A 17,268-nucleotide genomic window follows, 5' to 3' on the forward strand; every position below is an offset into this window, starting at 1 on the left:
CCACCTGAGGTAGCCAGATGGCATTCAGAAATACAAATTTTGGCATGGCTTACAACTCCACATTGCTTCCTCACTGTGGGTTATGTGCAGAGCTAGTACATTCCAATGAAACACGCAACTCACTGCAAACTATATCTTCCTTCTGTTTCTTGTTCTTTTTTCCCCCTTCTCAGTATCTGCCCTAATCTCTTACCCACCATGCCGAGTATGCCTTCTGATTTTGTTTTTGTTCTCTTTTTTTCTCTACTTCCTTTTCCAATCTTTTAAAACCTCTAATATCAACCCTATTAATTGTCATTTCCTTTTAGTTGTGTCACCAGGATATTTTTTATTTCAGAAAAATAAGATAGTTAGAAGAGACAACAAAATGTTAAATCTACTGCATAGTAAATGGCTACTAAACAATCTTGGGCTGAACTGAGCATTCCTTTTAACATTGCAACCCTGTCAAGCAATGATGAATCTTTTGGGACTATGTCCCCCATATTTAATTTGCTTTCTGTACAAACTTGGCTTATTACTGGCAAACATGACTGTCTTCCCTTGAGATTTTGGAGAATCTACAGAAACAATTTGTGTACCATAATATCTTTACCATAGTCTTATTGCCATCCCCAACATTCCTAAATCTGCCCATATAATCACAAATGAAAATTGGTGGAGCTCCATCTTTCAGGGCCAAGTGTACTCAGTGACCTGACATGATAACTGATTATTCTAGAATTAATAATTATATGGCTTTCAATATAAAACACCAGGACCACTCACTAAGTTTACAATTTGGAATTTGAGTTTGTTCTTTGCTGGGTTTAAGGTTGTGCTTTTTATGACTATTATTAGTACACAATTTTCAGATGGGCAATTAGGATTCTTGAAAATTCTTAACAAAATCCAAAATAGCCCTTTTCTGCCATTCTTAAAAACTCAACATCTATATTATGCATAAACATTTTAATGTTAGGGCAATCTGTTGCTACATATATTTTAGATGCATCTTTACTACCTTCTGATGATATTTTTCTCAAGAATAATACCCTTAAACCTAATTACTTTACAAAATTCCATTCTTAACAAACCACTTCAGTAGCAACGTCACGTAAGTCCACTCACTACCTCTGAGCCAGCCAACAGTTGGTGAAAAGGATAGTCCATTACGCAGCTTGGTAATGTTGTTTTGGTCACATCTGCATTCACTAAACATCTCAGTGAATCACTCTTAGGAAAAAATCAAAACATACTCCAGAAGGAAGATGTGTTCAAGCATGTTTGCAATCATTTGGACTTGTTTTTCATGAAGATTCATGTTTCCAAATCTTTTGTTTGCTCCCATTCTAAAAGCTTAAAGAACTATATGTTGCTCTTTGAATGTCTATATTTTAGCAGCAAGAACTTTTTCTATTTTACTGTCTAGGGCACAATGCCGACTGCCAAGCAATCACCCACAAAGACACCTAAAACACACACACACTAGCATCTGGGTGAAATTTAGCAATCCCTGTGGTGACACTCACATGCCAGTGAAAGGAGAAATGCTCACTTTTGTGGGTTCCAAGCAACTACTCCAGTCTAAACACAGGCTGTTTCCTTCAAACCACCCTCAACAACCTTCCCACAACTGCTTCTTGCATAAAACAGCCGCCACTTGCAGGATGAAGGGAGCAAAAATGGAAACAATCTGTTTTCCAAGTGCTTTTCTAGCACCAATTGTCTCCTTTGAGACTTTAGTGTCATCATTCAAGTATCACCTGAAGCTGCTGTCTACTCATAATCAGAGAAGGAGAGAGCAAGGGGCTCGTCTTTATTTCTACAAAAATTTAGAAACCCAATTCCATCCCTTGAATTGTGCAAGAGCTTGAATTAAAGTTTGAGAGAAGTCAATTTTTAAACTACAGAAAGACAGAGTCTGTTATGTACAACTAATTTTCATTCCAGAGGTCATGTTATCACGTTTTAAAAGTGTTGAAAGATAAAGTAGAGGACAGGGGTGGTTCAGTGGGAGAATTCTTGCTTTCCATGCTGGAGAGCTGGGTTCAATTTGCAGCCAATATACCTCATGCACAGCCATCACCTGTCTGTCATTGGAGGGTTATATGTTGTTATGATGCTGAACCTCAGAAGGAAGGTTGGGCAATCCTACTTCCGTAGTGATACTGCCTCGGAAACCCAAGGAGGGGTTGCTATGAGTCGGGGCCGACTCGACGGCAAACAACAACAACAACAACATGATGCTGAACAGGTTTCATGGGAGCTTACAGACTAAGTCAGACAAGGAAGAAAGGTCTGGTATGGAAAACTTCTTTTGAAAATGAGCCAATGAAAGCCTAATTCAATCAGGCAGCCTTTTGTTCCATTGTGCATGGGTCATCATGATTCTCAGTGATAGCACTTGAGGGATCCACGTTCAGGACAATAATTATGGTGCTCCTGAGTTAGACCTCTTCCAAGCATACACCAAATGATTTCATAAGCTCCATTTAGTAAGTAAATAATCTTTTCATCTTACCCAATACTGCATTAGCTCTGTAGCAGAAGGCAATGGCTAGTTTCAAGAGAGAAAATGATATGACACAGGAACTTATGAAGGGAGACATTTGATAGGTCAACCACTGATGCAGATAATCTAAAACAATGAATTTTCACAAAGTCATTTTTATTAACACACTCTGTTTGTATTACATTATTGCTGATTTGCCTTCCTTGTTATATCTTGCCTTTTTTTTTTCCTGTTAGTTGATTGGGATGTGAAATGCAGTCTTCCTATGTATGAAACAAATGTATTCTCTTAAACAATAAAATCCCACACTTTATTTCTTCTACCCATTGTGACCCTGCACAGATTACTTGTCTGTCCGATATGCATGGTTTTCTGTATCATCATGCCAGTATTAAAAAAAAAGAAAAAAAGCTGAACAATATATGTCATCAGTACCAAAAAATTAAGCTGGTTTTTGAGTACTAAAAAAATGCATTAAGATTTTATCCTTGTATTTAAAAAAAAAAAAAAACAAAACAAAACTTACTGCCGTCAAGTCAATTCAATTCATAATGATCCCTCCTTGGGTTTCTGAGGTGGTACCTCTTTGGAAATATATTGCCCAATCTTCCTTCCAAGGAGTAGCTGATGGGTTTGAACCATCAACCTCTGGTTAGCAGTCTGGTGTAGCCTTAGGCACTACACCACCAAGTTACTTATCCTTGTATAAATTTTGGCAGGGGGGAGAAAGAAAGAGTCCATTGAGTGGACTCTGACTCATACCAACCCTATACAACAGAGTAGAACTGCCTCATAGGTTTTCCAAGCCTGTAAATCTTTACAGAAACATCATTCTTCTATGGTGTGGCTTGTGTTTTAAAACAGGGTTTCAAATTGTTTCATTCATGTCTAATAAATTGAAATCAGAACAGACCCAAATTTTTAAAATTTGGGAAAAATTATGAATGAAAGCCCTAGAATGGGAAACTCAGAAGAGCCCTTTCAGGACCCTAATGCATGACACTGTATTATTGTCAGGACTGTGGAGAGAAACGCACATTCAGAGTGGTGTGGTCAGTAACCATCTTTGAGCTGGGCACCATGATTTCCAACTCTGTTGTTCAAGAAACTTGGTTGATATGCAACATTCAAGCTGCACTTGTTTCCTAAGAGGGAAATTAAGTTTGTAGCAGGGCATGGAGTTGTAATTTTTCCCATTCTGAACATCCTTCTAGTTCACTCACATTTTACAAATATGGATATGTTCCAGTTTTGCTTCATTGGTCATGACTGAACCAGGAAGAACCAGTTCAAAGACCTGGTTCAAATCTCCAGTCTTTCAGTTAGCAATGGAATGCTTAACCACTGTGCCACCAGGACTCTGAATCTAAATCTTATGAATTAAACATTCAATTAGTTTAAAGTATTTAATGAAGAAAGTATAAATCTCACCCAACGTCTAGTTGTGGATTTTTAATTTAATTTTTGAATGGTATTTTAGACATACACCTGGGTTGATAAACCAAACCAAACTCACTGCCATTGAGTTAATTCTGACTCATAATGACCCCCTCCTTGGGTTTCTGGGGTGGTATCACTACAGAAGTAGATTGATTGTCCAGTCTTCCTTCCAAGGAATGGCTGGTGGGTTTGAACCACCAGCCTTCTGGTTAGTAGTTAAATGCCTTAGGCACTACACCAAGGTTGATAGTGGGTTCCAATTCATGGTGACTTTGTATATAACAGAACAAAGCATTGTTTGGTCCTGAGCCATTTACCTGACTGTTGGTACACTTGAGTCTATTGTTATGCCTATTGTATAGTACCTTACAACCTAAGAGGTTCATCTTCCAGCACTATATTCAAAATATGCTATTGTGATACATAGGATTTTCAGTGGCTGATTTTCAGAAGTAGATCACTAGGCATTTCTTCCTAGTTTATCTTAGTCTGGAAGCTCAACTAAAACCTGTCTACCATTGGCGATTCTGCTTCTATTTTAAATGTTGATGACATAACTTCCAGTATCATATCAACATGCAAGCTACCAAAGTATATGACACATTGATAGACAGGTAAGCTACTAAAGTGTCGTACAACATTGTGCACATCTACCACCTTATCATTTTGTAGTTATTCAATTCAATCCACATGTAATGGAGATCTGGATTGCATCTCATTGTATAAATAATTATCAGGAAAAAAGCCAGAGATAGCCAGGCTACCTATGAAGGGGTAAGTCTGGACATAGATTTTCCACAGCCACCCTCTCCCACTCCTTAGTGTCCTTCACTTCTACTCTATCTCCAACTGCTTGTACCTAGTAGCAAAGATTCCTGGGGCTCTCAGATGATCAAAGTATGAAACAAGGTCCCTTTTCTTCAAGAGTTTATAATGCAACTAGAGAGGTAACACATTTCTGTATAAAGGAGAATTTCTGGATGGTGTAGTCTGCATACTGCATAAAATTTGAAGTCATGAGAAGTAAGGCTAACAATAGGCAAGGAGAGAAAGCTTCCAGAAAAGAGTAGGTCTGAGGAGACTTAGGGGAGCTCTGGTAGCATAGTGACTAAGTCACTTGACTGCTAACCAGAAGGCTGGCGGTTCAACCCACCAGCCACTCCTTGGAAGGAAGATGGGGCAATCTACTTCCGTAGTGATACTGCCTCGGAAATCCAAGGAGGGGTCACTATGAGTTGGGTCCGACTCGACGGCACATAACAACAACAACAATAACAAGGAGACTTGGAGTTCTAGTACCACAATAGTTAAGCCCTCCACTGCTAATCTAATGGTTGGTAGTTCAAACCCATTCAGTGACTCTGCAAGAAAAAGACTTAGCAATATGCTCCCATAAAGATTACAGGCAAGAAAAACCCTATGGGGAAGTTCTACTCTGGCATAGAGGTTGCTGTTGTTGTTGTTGTTGTTGTTATGTGCCATCGAGTTGAACCCAACTCATAGCAACCCCTCCTTGGTTTTCTGAGGTGGTATCACTATGGAAGTAGACTACCCAAACTTCCTTCCCAATAGAGGTTGCTAGGAGTTGAAATTGGCTCAAGGGCACCTAACAACAACAGTGCAGGGAAGTAAGACATACTGGATAAATGTGATAAGAATGGAAAAGACTTAGTGGTGGCCATGGTTCAGCCAATGAATCACAGAAAAATAGTCATGGATGTTGATTGCAAGCTTGAATACAATAACCCCTTAATTTATATAGCATTTTACAGTTCACAAAACACTTTTGCACATACATGCACACATCTGCTATTCACCAGGTTTGTAGTATGAGCAGAAAAGATGTTACTAATACATATATTGTAAATGAACAATATGAGGATCAGAGAAGTTTGGGACCATATCTGCACTTCACACAGTAAGGAAGTAACAAGGCTAGAATCAAATGTGATCATCTTATTCAGTGTTTTCTCCAACACTGAGCACATCCACTCTCTCAGGTTGCCAACTTCTTTATGAGAGAGAGGAGTCTTCCTTTCTTGGCTAGATCTTCAGCTTTTCTTCCCATCAGCCATTATGAAACTGTTTTCATCTAGATTTTGAGTTCCAGGTTCACCCTGAGATATGTCTCACTAAGAAATTCCTTTCTGTGTTTTTTTTCTGATAACTTCTTCAGAAGTATATATATCACTATGGCTAGGTCCAATATCTTCTGTGTGTTTTCTGTGTCTTCTTTTAGAGCAGGCACCATCAGTACCTAGGAGCTCTCTGTGGAGCTTTACTTCATGTTTCAAACTTCAGAAGTTGTTTCTGATCCCTCGTTTTCCTGCCAGCCACTTTAATTCTTCCTATGTTAGATGAATCTTGGCTGAACACAAAGAATACCATTAAGATATTTACTTGTGTTTTATTGACTATACAAAGGCATTTGGTGATGTTGTTGTTGTTGTTGTTAAGTGCTGTCAAGTGGGCTCCATTTCATACTGACCTTATGTACAACAGAATGAAACACTGCTCAGTCCTAGCCTGCCCCACAATCCTTGCTATACTGGAGCTTATAGTTGCAGCCATAGTATCAATCCATTTCATTGATGGCCTTCCTCCTTCTCATTCACCCTCTACTTTATCTTTTTCCAGGGAATGGTCCCTTCTGACAACATGACCAAAGTAGGTAAGATGAAGTCTGGCCATTCTTGCTTCCAAGGAGTATTCCGGCTGCAGTTCTTCCAGGACAGATTTGTTTGTTCTCCTGGAAGTCCATGGGACTTTCAGTATTCTTCGCCAACACCTCAAGTCAAAATCATCAACTCTACTTCAGTCTTCCTTATTCTTTGTCCAACTTTTACAACAACTTTTGTTGTTGTTGTGTGCCATCGAGTCGGCTCTGACTCATAGCAACCCCTCCTTGGGTTGCCGAGGCAGTATCACTACAGAAGTAGATTGCCCAACCTTCCTTCTGAGGAGTGCTGGTGGGTTTGAACTGCCAGACTTCTGGTTAGCAGTCAAATGCCTCAGGCACTATGCTACCAGAGCTCCTACATGCATATAAGACAATTGAAAATACCATGGCTTGGGTTAGGTGCAACTTAGTCTTCAAAGAGACATCCTTGCTCTTCACACTTTAAAGAGGTCTTTTGCAGCAGATTTGCCCAGTGCAGTATGCTGCTTGATGTCTTGACTGCTGCTTCCATTGATGTTGATTGTGGAACTAAGCAATATGAAATCTTCGACAACTTCAAACTTTTCTCCATTTATCATCATGCTGCTTATTGGTCCAGTTATGAGGACTTTTGTTTTCCTTATGTTGAGGTGTAATACATACTGCAGACTATAGTCTTTAATCTTCATCAGTAAGTGCTTCAAGTCATCTTCACTTTCAGCAAGTAAGTTGTGACATCTGCATGTCACAGGTTGTTTTGACTCTTCCTTCAATTCTGATGCCATGTTCTTCTTCATATAGTGCAGCTTCTCGGATTATTTGCTCAGCACACAGGTGGAGTAAGAATGGTGAGAGGATACAACCCTGATGCACGCCTTTCCTGATTTTAAACCATGCAGTATCCTCTTGTTCTGTTTGAAGGAGAGGCTCCTGGTCTATGTACAGGTTCCTTATGAGCACAATTAAGTATTCTGGAATTTCCATTCTTCTCAATGTTATATCCATAATTTGTTATGATCCACACATTGCATGTCAATTTACATAGTCAATACACAAGTAAACATCATTCTGGTATTCTTTGCTTTCAGCCAAGATCCATCTGACATCAGCAATGATATCCCTTATTCCACATCCTCTTCTGAATCCAGCTTGCATTTCTGGAAGTTCTCTGTCAGTGTACTACTGCAACTGTTTTTGAATTATCTTCAGCAAGAGTTTATTTGCATGTGATGTTAATGATACAGTTCGATAATTTCCACATTCTGTGGGACATCTTTCTTTGGAATGGATACAAATATGGATTTCTTCCAGTCAGTTGACCATGTAGCTGTCTCCAAATTTTTTGGCATAGAGAAGTGAGTGCTTCCAGTGCAGCATCTGTTTGTTGAAACTCTCAGTGAGTATTCTGTCAATTCCCGAAGCCTTGTTCTTTGCCAATTCCTTCAGTGAAGCTTCAATTTCTTCTTTCAATACCATTGGTTCTTGCTTATATGCCACCTGCTGAAATGGATGAACATCAACCAATTATTTTTGGTATAGTGACTCTGAGGAGCTCTGGTAGCATAGTGTCTAAGGCACTTGACTGCTCACCAGCAGGCTGGTGGTTCAAACCCACCAGCCACTGCTTGGAAGGAAGGTTGGGCAATCCTACTTCCATAGTGATACTGCCTCAGAAACCCAAGGAGGGGTCGCTATGAGTCGAGGCCAACTCGACGGCAGACAACAACAACAACAACAACATAGTGACTCTGTGTATGCCTTCCAGCTTCTTTTGATGTTACCTGCATCATTCAATATTTTCCCGACAGAATCTTTCAATATTGCAACTGGAGGCTGAGTTTTTCCTTCAGTTTTTTCAGCTTAAGAAATGGCAAGCATGTGCTTCTCTTTTCGTTTTCTAACTCCAGGTCTTTGCACATTTCATTATTATAATTGACTTTATCTTCTCAAGCTGCTCTTTGAAATCTTCTGTTCAGTTCTTTTATCTTATCATTTCTTCCATTTGCTTGAGCTTCTCTCCACTCGAGGGCACATTTCAGGGTTTCTTCTAACATCCATTTTGGTCTTTTCCTCTTTTCCTGTATTTTTAATGATCTTTTGCTTTCTTCATGGATGATGCTCTTGATGTCATCCCACAATTCCACTGTTTTTTTGTCATTGGTGTTCATACATCAAATTTATTCTTTAAATGATCTCTAAATTCAGGAGGGATAAAATCAAGGTCATATTTTGGCTCTCATGGACTTGTTTTAATTGTCTTCAGTTTCAACTTCGACTTGCATATTAGCAGTTGATGGTCTGTTCCCCAGTCAGCTCCTGGCCTTGTTTTGGCTGAAGATATTAAGCTTTTTTCCACAGATGTAGTTGATCTGATTCCTGTGTACTCTACCTGGCAAAGTCAACATGTATAGCCACCATTTGTGTTGTTGAAAAAAAGGTATTTGCAATGAATAAGCCGTTGGTCTTGCAAATTTATATCATGCAATACCCAGCATTATTTCTATCAGCAAGGCCATATTTTCCAACTACCAGTAATTCTTTGATTCCAATTGTGATAGTTGGAGGTGTGTACCAACTTGGCTGGATCATAATTCTGTGTGGTTTAAACAATTGTGATGTGGGTTGTTCCAATAATAGGATCAGATGTATATGTTTGAGCAGCCAATCCACTGAAAGGGGGTTTCCCTAGGGGTGTGGCCTGATTCCAGTATATTTATGGACATAAAAGAGACACTCTTCTGTGGATTGGGACTCTATCGTGCTGCCTACAACTGTCCGTGAGTGAACAATTCACCATTTGGCCTGGAGATCTTGGATTCATCATTCATTGGAGTTAATAGCCAGTATACTGCCTGCCAACCTTGAGCTCCTCAGCCCCTGCAGCTGTGTGAGTTGAGAAAAGCCTCCAGCTTGACGTTTGATCCAAGAACTTGGGATTTGCCAGCTTCTATAAGTGTGTGAGCCATTTTCCTAAGATAAATTTCTCTTTTTCTCTCTCTACATATAAGCTTTACTGGTTTTGCTTCTCTAGAGAACCCAGTCTAACACATTTGGTACTGAGAGTGGAGGGCTGCTCTGACAGATACCTAAAATGTGGAAACAGGAATGGAGTGAATACTTGACCCAACACCCCTGCAGAGAGACCCCAGCATATGGCATGACAGATGGCAGGAGCAGAGCAAAGAGACCACCATGAGAGACAGAAGGAGCAGAGCCCAGAGAATGGCATGAGAGATGGCAGTAGCAGAGCCGAGAGAACTGGCATGAGACAGTGACAGCCTTATCAGCCCATGGAGGAGAAATCTTGATGCCTTTGGTTAAGCAGCTCACTGGCAGAGTGGGTTGCCCTCAGACATTAATTGGTAGACAAGACAGGCATGAAGTTGGCCAGTTGGCCGGCCCACAGAGCAAGAAAGCTGAATGCTTTGGGTGCAGGAAAATTTCCAGCGGAGTGGGTTTCCTTTGGCATTAATCAGCAGAAGCAGAGAGACCAAGGAAATGGAAGCAGAGCTGCCTCAACCTGAAAGGGTAGGACCATGGCCTTTGGGGGGTGGAACCACCACAGTCCCCTAGGTTTCAAAGAGCCAGGCCATCACCAACTTGGTTCTAGAGTGTGGGGCTGCTCGTTCATGTGAGTCAGTGGGGTGGGGCCATAGCCACTGCCCAAGAGTGAGGGGGTGGGGCTGCCATGCTCAAGAGGGAGAGGAACAGGGCCATGCCAAGGATGAGGTCACCACTTAGAGAAACTAGGGGACTGGAGTCACTTAGCAAGAGAGATCTCTACAGATGCCACCCAATGAAGATCTGTACAGATGCCAACATGAGAAGGAGTGGAATTGAGGTAGTTCAGTTTGTGTGTCAACTTGGCTGGGCCTGGTTGAGTGGCTGGGCAGCTGGATGTAGTATTCTCCATGATGAGACTGGTAATCAACTCCATGGTGGAATCTACTGAGAGCAGCTGAGTAGCTGCCTTAGGGAATGTGGCCTGCTTCCTGTTTATAAGCAGAAGCCTTGGGGAATGGTCTCTAGCTTATGGCATGCCTAGACTCTGCATGTAGACATGTTGTTGTTCAGCAGCCTGCCATGCTCTGCCGTCCTTGGGACTTACAATGGACTTGAGTTAATGGCCTGCCATGTGGTTTGGTAACATCAGGACTGTGCCATTTTATTTGTTGACCTTGAGCTTGTTAGCCTCAGCAGCCAGTAGCTGCCTGAGTGAAGAGATGCCTCTAGCTTCAGTGGGCTGGGAGCAAGAGGCAGAGCTGAAGCCCAATGTTGAGTGGCTTTCACCCAGCCTCTAGAGGCTGTCACTTTGAACTTGGACTTAAAGCCTCCAAACTGTGAGAGAATAAACTCCTGTTTGTTAATACCATTTGTGGTATATTCTTGTCAGAGTAGTGCTAGGTAACTAGAATATCAACTTTTGCATTCCAATCACCAGTAATAATCAATACATCTAGATTGCATGTTTGGTCAATTTCAGACTGCAGAAGTTAGTAAAAATCTTCAGTTTCCTTGTCTTTGGCTTTGGTGATTGGTGTGTAAATTTGAATAATAGTAGTAGTAACTGGTCTTCCGTGTAAGTGTAGAGATATTATCCTATCACTGACAGCATTGTACTTCAGGATAGATCTTGAAACATTCTTTGTGGCAATGAATGGCATGCCATTCCTCTTCAATTTGTCATTGCTGGCATAGTAGATTGACTGTGTGGATCATAACAAATTATGGATAACACTGAGAAGTATGAGAATTCCAGAACACTTCATTGTGTTCATGAGGAAACTGTACATAGACGAGGAGGCTGTCCTTCAAACAGAACAAGGGGACACTGCATGGTTTAAAATTAGGAAGGGAGATCATCAGGGATGTATCTTCTCACCATACTTATTTAATCTGTGTGCTGAACAAATAACCAAGAAGCTGCACTATAGGAACAAGAACGTGGGATCAGAATTGAAGGAAGAGTCACAAACAACCTGGGATATGCAGATGACACAACTTTCCTTGCTGAAAGTGAAGATGACTTGAAGCACTTACTGATGAAGATTAAAGACTACAGTCTGCAGTATGGATTATACCTCAACATAAAGAAAACAAAAATCCTCACAACTGGACCAATAAGCAGCATGATGATAAATGGAGAAAAGATTGAAGTTGTCAAAGATTTCATATTTCTTAGTTCCACAGTCAACATCAATGAAAGCAACAGTCAAGACATCAAGCAGCATACTGCACTGGGCAAATCTGCTGCAAAAGATCTCTTTAAAGTGCTGAAGAGCAAGGATGTCTCTTTGAAGACTAAGCTGCGCCTAACCCAAGCCATGATGTTTTCAATCACCTCATGTGCATGTGAAAGTTGGACAATGAATAAGGAGGACTGATGCTTTTGACTTGTGGTGTTGGCAAAGAACACTGAAAGTCCCATGGACTGCCAAAAAAATGAACAAATCTGTCCTGGAAGGAGTGCAGCCAGAGTGCTCCTTGGAAGCAGGAATGGCCAGACTTCATCTCACCTACTTTGCTCATGTTGTCAAAAGGGACCATTCCTTGGAGAAGGATATCAAGTTTGGCAAAATAGAGAGTCAGCAAGAAAGGGGAAAGCACTCAACGAGATGGATTGACAGAGTGGCTGCCACAATGGTCTCAGATATTGCAGGGATTGTGGGGCTGGTGCAGGACTGGGCAGGGTTTCGTTCTGTTGTATGTTGGGTCGCTATGATTTGGAGCCATCTCAATGGCACCTAACAACAACAAATCCCAGCCCAATTCAGGCCACACCTTCTCAAATATTCTAAGGAAAAAGTGATCTCTCTTTTGTAAACTTCTTTAGTGCTTATGGTCCTTTTCTTTCACTTATTTATGTTGGTCTTCATGTGCCTTGAGAAGATTATCTAAATCTTAGGCTTTAGGCCTGGGGAGGAAGAGTGGTTTGGTTGTTGAATTCTCACCTGCAAAGGAGCCTGAGGTCCAATTCATGGACATTACATTGAACACACAGCTGCCACCTGGTTCTCAGTAGAGGGTTTGAATGTTGTTATGATGCTAACCAGGTTTCAGTGGAGCTTCCAGACTAAGATGGACAGAGAAGAAAGCTCTAGAGACCCTATAGATCATAATGGTCTAATCCCAAACTGATCATGGAGTATGGTACAGACCCAGGCAACATTTTGTTCTATTATGTGTGGGATCTTTGTTAGTGGCTTACTCAGTAGTAGCTAACAAAAATATTCTTTTATATTGCTCAAAATAGGGAGTCCATGGGCTTTTTAATAAATATTTCTTGATTGGTGGATGCTTCTGCTTCTACTTCAACAAAAGGTAATATTATGGTTATACTGTGAGAGTTTTTCAATAAAAAATAATCATCAACAAATATGATTTATCCTTATTCATTTAATAGGTACACACATACACATATGGAGCTCTGAAGGTGTAGTGGTTAAGGCATTTGGCCGTTAACCGAAAGGCTGATGGTTCAAACTCAGCAACTGATCCATATATATGGTTCCATTTTCATTTGAAACCTTTCTTTTGTTTCATTTTCCTTTTCTAGAAAGTGACATTGTTTAACATTAGTAACTAACTACATGGAATTGGCACTAACCTACAATCTGCTTCTTAATATATAAACAACCAAAGATATCCCTTTCCTGCACAAGTTTGATAGAAAGCATCAACTCTCTGATCTGTTTTTGACTAAATAAAACCCTGAATAGATAATATAGATTCCAAAGAAACCAAAGAAGATGTTATACATTCCTGAGGGAAGTATGAGCACTGTATAAATTAATTGCTCCATTCCATAATCTTTCTGGGAGTTACATATAGCAGGCCAATTGAATCACGAAATTAAGCCTTAGACTATTCAAGGCACACAGAATATGGAATGACAGTTATCTTAGGATCACCTACTCTTCTTCATTAACTTGTTGCTAAAGTAAATGGTTGTATTACCTTCTGCCCCAGCATTTTTTTCATGGTGATAACAAGTTCCAAAATTTTTACTAAAGTTAGTTATTAGATTGTGATTAGATATGATTCTTCATAATGAAATTTCATTCATCACTGAGCCAGTGTTAAATTTCTAGGGCTCCCTGTGCTATTTTAAGCTTGCATAAGAATTCTACCATTTATATTAGTTTCAGAAAATGAACAAACCATGCTTTTGTACTATATTATTTTAAGTTAATGTTATTAGAAGCCGTTGTGCTTAGAGAGAGTGGAAATTGTGTCTCACACCAATTCTGAAAGTAATAGGAAATTGAGAAAGTAGTTTAATAAACAGATGCTTTCTTTGCCTTTTTAAAGAAAATCATATTTATCAGAGCAGTTTTCTCAATATAATATGATCTTCCTGTTTAAAAGGAAATCATTTCCCCAGTTTATTCACTTAAATGAAATCACTTCTGCTCATAGAAATATTCCTCAGTCTCACACCTCATGTCAATACTCTGATGTGAGTATGTGTGGAGCTGCAATGCAAAGAGATAGAGATAAAAATTCCACAAATGTTCTGTCTGAATCTGGAAGAAGAGCAACTTGAGATGTAAATTGCTCTCCTGATTTTTTAGAATTTTTAGAAGAGCAAACTATAGGGGGCAGCAAATATTAATACACCCTTAGGATCCTGTTGTATCTTGGAATGAACAATCTCTGGGCTTCGCTAACTCTCTCTGATGAGAAATGTCCAATTCACTGGGAAATCTACAGTCTTTTCATTGCTTTAGTTTCAAAATACATGAATTAAATCTATAAGGTTTGTTCCCTACCTGCCTTTACATCAAAATTCAAGATAAGCCTCTCCTGTTTCAGAGTGTTCCTTCCATTCTGCAATCAAGTGTGATGTGCTAAAATGACACGGACCAAAACCTAGGCTCAAGTGAACGTTAAAGTGAGTTCAGGTACACAGGAACAGCACAGAGTACTCCAAAGGACATTTTGGTCTCTCTTTACTTATACAGAGTGAGTTGAGGACTGTTGGAGTTTTCTGAAATATCTTCCACACACATCTTCCTCTCTGCATTCTCAGAGAGACAGTTTCCAAATTTCTTGTTGCTTTTTGCCACCTTCAAGTGGCCCCCACCTCATGTTGTCCCTGTGTCCAACAGAACCAATTCTGCACGATCCCTCTGATCAGTTGTGGATAGGACCATTGTGATCCATAGTTTTTTTGTTTGTGTGGTTGGTTGGTTGGTTGGTTGGGTTTATTTTTTGGTCCAGTCCTTAACAGAGAATCACCAGGCCTTTCTTGTAGTTGTTATTGTTGTTGTTGTTATGTGTCCTCGAGTCAGACCCGACTCATAGCAACCCCTCCTTGGGTTTCCAAGGCAGTGTCATTATGGAAGTAGATTGCCCAACCTTCCTTCCGAGGAGCGGCTGGTGGGTTAGAACTGCGAGCCTTCTGGTTAGCACTACACTACCAGAGCTCCTGAAAGGAACACCGCTGTCCCTGGGTGGGCTCGAACCACCAACCTTTCAGTTAACAGCCGAACACAGTAACCGATTATGCCACAGAGACCCAGCTAGGCCTTTCTGCTTAGTTTGTCTTAGTTTAGAAACTCCACTGAAACATGTTCAGCATTACAGCAACACACAAATCTCCACTGAAGGACAGGTGGTAGATGTGCATGAGAAGCACTGGCTGAGAATCAAACCTTGGAAAACCTATGGGGAGTTCTATTCTGTTCTATAGGGTCACTAAGAGTTGGAATTGACTCAGCAGCAGTGGGTTTGGTTTTGGAACCGCAATGCTTACCTCCAAGTACTTACTGTATTTAAAACCAAATTAACTGTCACTGAATTTCCTAAATAAAACTCAGTCTGCCTTTCAAAAGGACAGAGATCATGGGCACATATTATAGAGTTGAATTTGACTTATGTTTTTATTTTGAGGATCAAAGACATGGGAAATGCCAGTTCCTCTTTAAAGGGCTTTGAACTCATCCTGAAGGTTCTGGGTAGCCTACTCTCCCCTTTCTGGAAAAGTCTTAAGAGCAGAAAAGAAAACTGCCTTTCTTTCTTTGACTTCAAGCTTGATGCTTTAAAATATCAACAGCTACAAGGAGGGTTGCAAAATCCTGAATTATTGATAAATGGAGTTACCAACATAGAGTGAGGGCACCACGCAAGATAAGGCAGAAATCAGATAAGTTTCTAAAATAAAAGGTAAAACTGCAAAACTTTGACACTATATATGCAAAGAACAGTGCTAAACTGGAGTGAGAAATAGGGAGACTTGGAGTCATGGTCTGTATTTTTCTGAATGAAATGTGTAAAAAAAAAAAAAACTCAGGCATAGGAAGCACTATAGAAATATCTATAGATCCATCAACCCAGATTAAATAAATTTTAATTTCCCATATTTACTCAGAATTTTTTTTTCTTTTTTTAAATAGCATTTTTACAGTCTTCATTGTAGTATAACATGCATCCATAAAGAAAACATTTAGTAAGTGTACCAAAAACCAAAAACCAAACTCACTGCCTTCAAGTCAGGTCCAACTCATAGGGACCCCTCCTTGGGTTTCTGAGGTATTATCACTATGGAAGCAGATTGCCCAAACTTCCTTCTGAGGAGTGGCTGGTGGGTTTGAACCACCAGCCTTCTGGTTAGCAGTCAAATGCCTTAGTCACTATGCCACCAGAGCTCCTGTATAGTTCAGTGATTTTCATTAACTGAAAGCACCTGTGACACCAGCACCCAACTCAAGAAACAGAAGATTACAGCAAAAAAAAAAACCCTGTAAGCTTGTGTACAGTTTCAGCTCCCCCACGCCCAGGATTCCACTCTGAGTCCTAACTAGATATATTAGCTTTGCTTCTTTTGTTTTCATATAAATCATACAGTAGGTCTTCTTCAGTGTTTTATTTCCTTGGCTCAATCTCAGGTTTGTGAGATTTATCCATATTGCTGCATGCAGTTGTAGATCCTTTATTCTACTTGCTGTTTGGTGTTCATTGTGTGAATATCTTCAGATGCATTTTCCAAAATTAAATATTAGAGACACAATCAATTTGTGTCTGTTTTTGAAATTAATTTACATATGCAGATGGGTCCATTAATGATTGATAAACTTGTTCTGTATGCTTTCAAATTTTACATCAGTGATGTCTTACTATACCCATTCTGCAACTTGTTTTCCTCCCTCAATGTTTTTTTTTATAGTAATGTTTTCAGTTTTGATAGATCCATGTTGTTGCTGTTTGCCATCCACTTAATTCTGACTCATAGAGACCCCATGTGACAGAGTAGCACTGTTCCACAAGATTTTCTATGCTGTAATCTCTATGGGAGCAGATCACTAGGTCTTTTGCCCTTGGAGCCCTTGTTTGGTTCAACCCCTGACCGTCCAGTTAGCAATTGAGTGCTTAACCATAGTCAGGGCTTCTGACATGCATAGCTAGTCCATTTCCATTCCTGAACTAAATTGCCACATTTTAAAATCCATATCCTGGGGGGTCAGTTAACAGGAATATACTCTAGATCAGCTGAGGAGAATCTTGCACAGATACTAGTGATATAAATAACCACAATCATTACAGAAGCAACGGAAGACAGACACAGAGCAATCCCTCATAGACAGCCAGACAACATCGGAGAGAGATCCACCAGATCTGCCGACTCGGTAACATAGTATTGGGGGACATCATACTCAATTGGCACAATAAAATA

General features: G+C 40.1%; 1 non-coding gene across 1 annotated transcript; it reads right to left on the reverse strand.

The window, feature by feature from the left end:
* Positions 1 to 15,040: 15,040 nt before the first annotated feature.
* TRNAN-GUU lies at positions 15,041 to 15,114 on the reverse strand. Its single transcript has one exon. It is a non-coding gene; the product is annotated as a tRNA-Asn (tRNA).
* Between the last annotated feature and the right edge of the window lie 2,154 nt (positions 15,115 to 17,268).

Source organism: Orycteropus afer, unplaced genomic scaffold (assembly GCF_000298275.1).
Source record: "Orycteropus afer afer isolate SDZICR_OR568_19922 unplaced genomic scaffold, OryAfe1.0 scaffold00102, whole genome shotgun sequence".
Classification (NCBI taxonomy): domain Eukaryota; kingdom Metazoa; phylum Chordata; class Mammalia; order Tubulidentata; family Orycteropodidae; genus Orycteropus; species Orycteropus afer.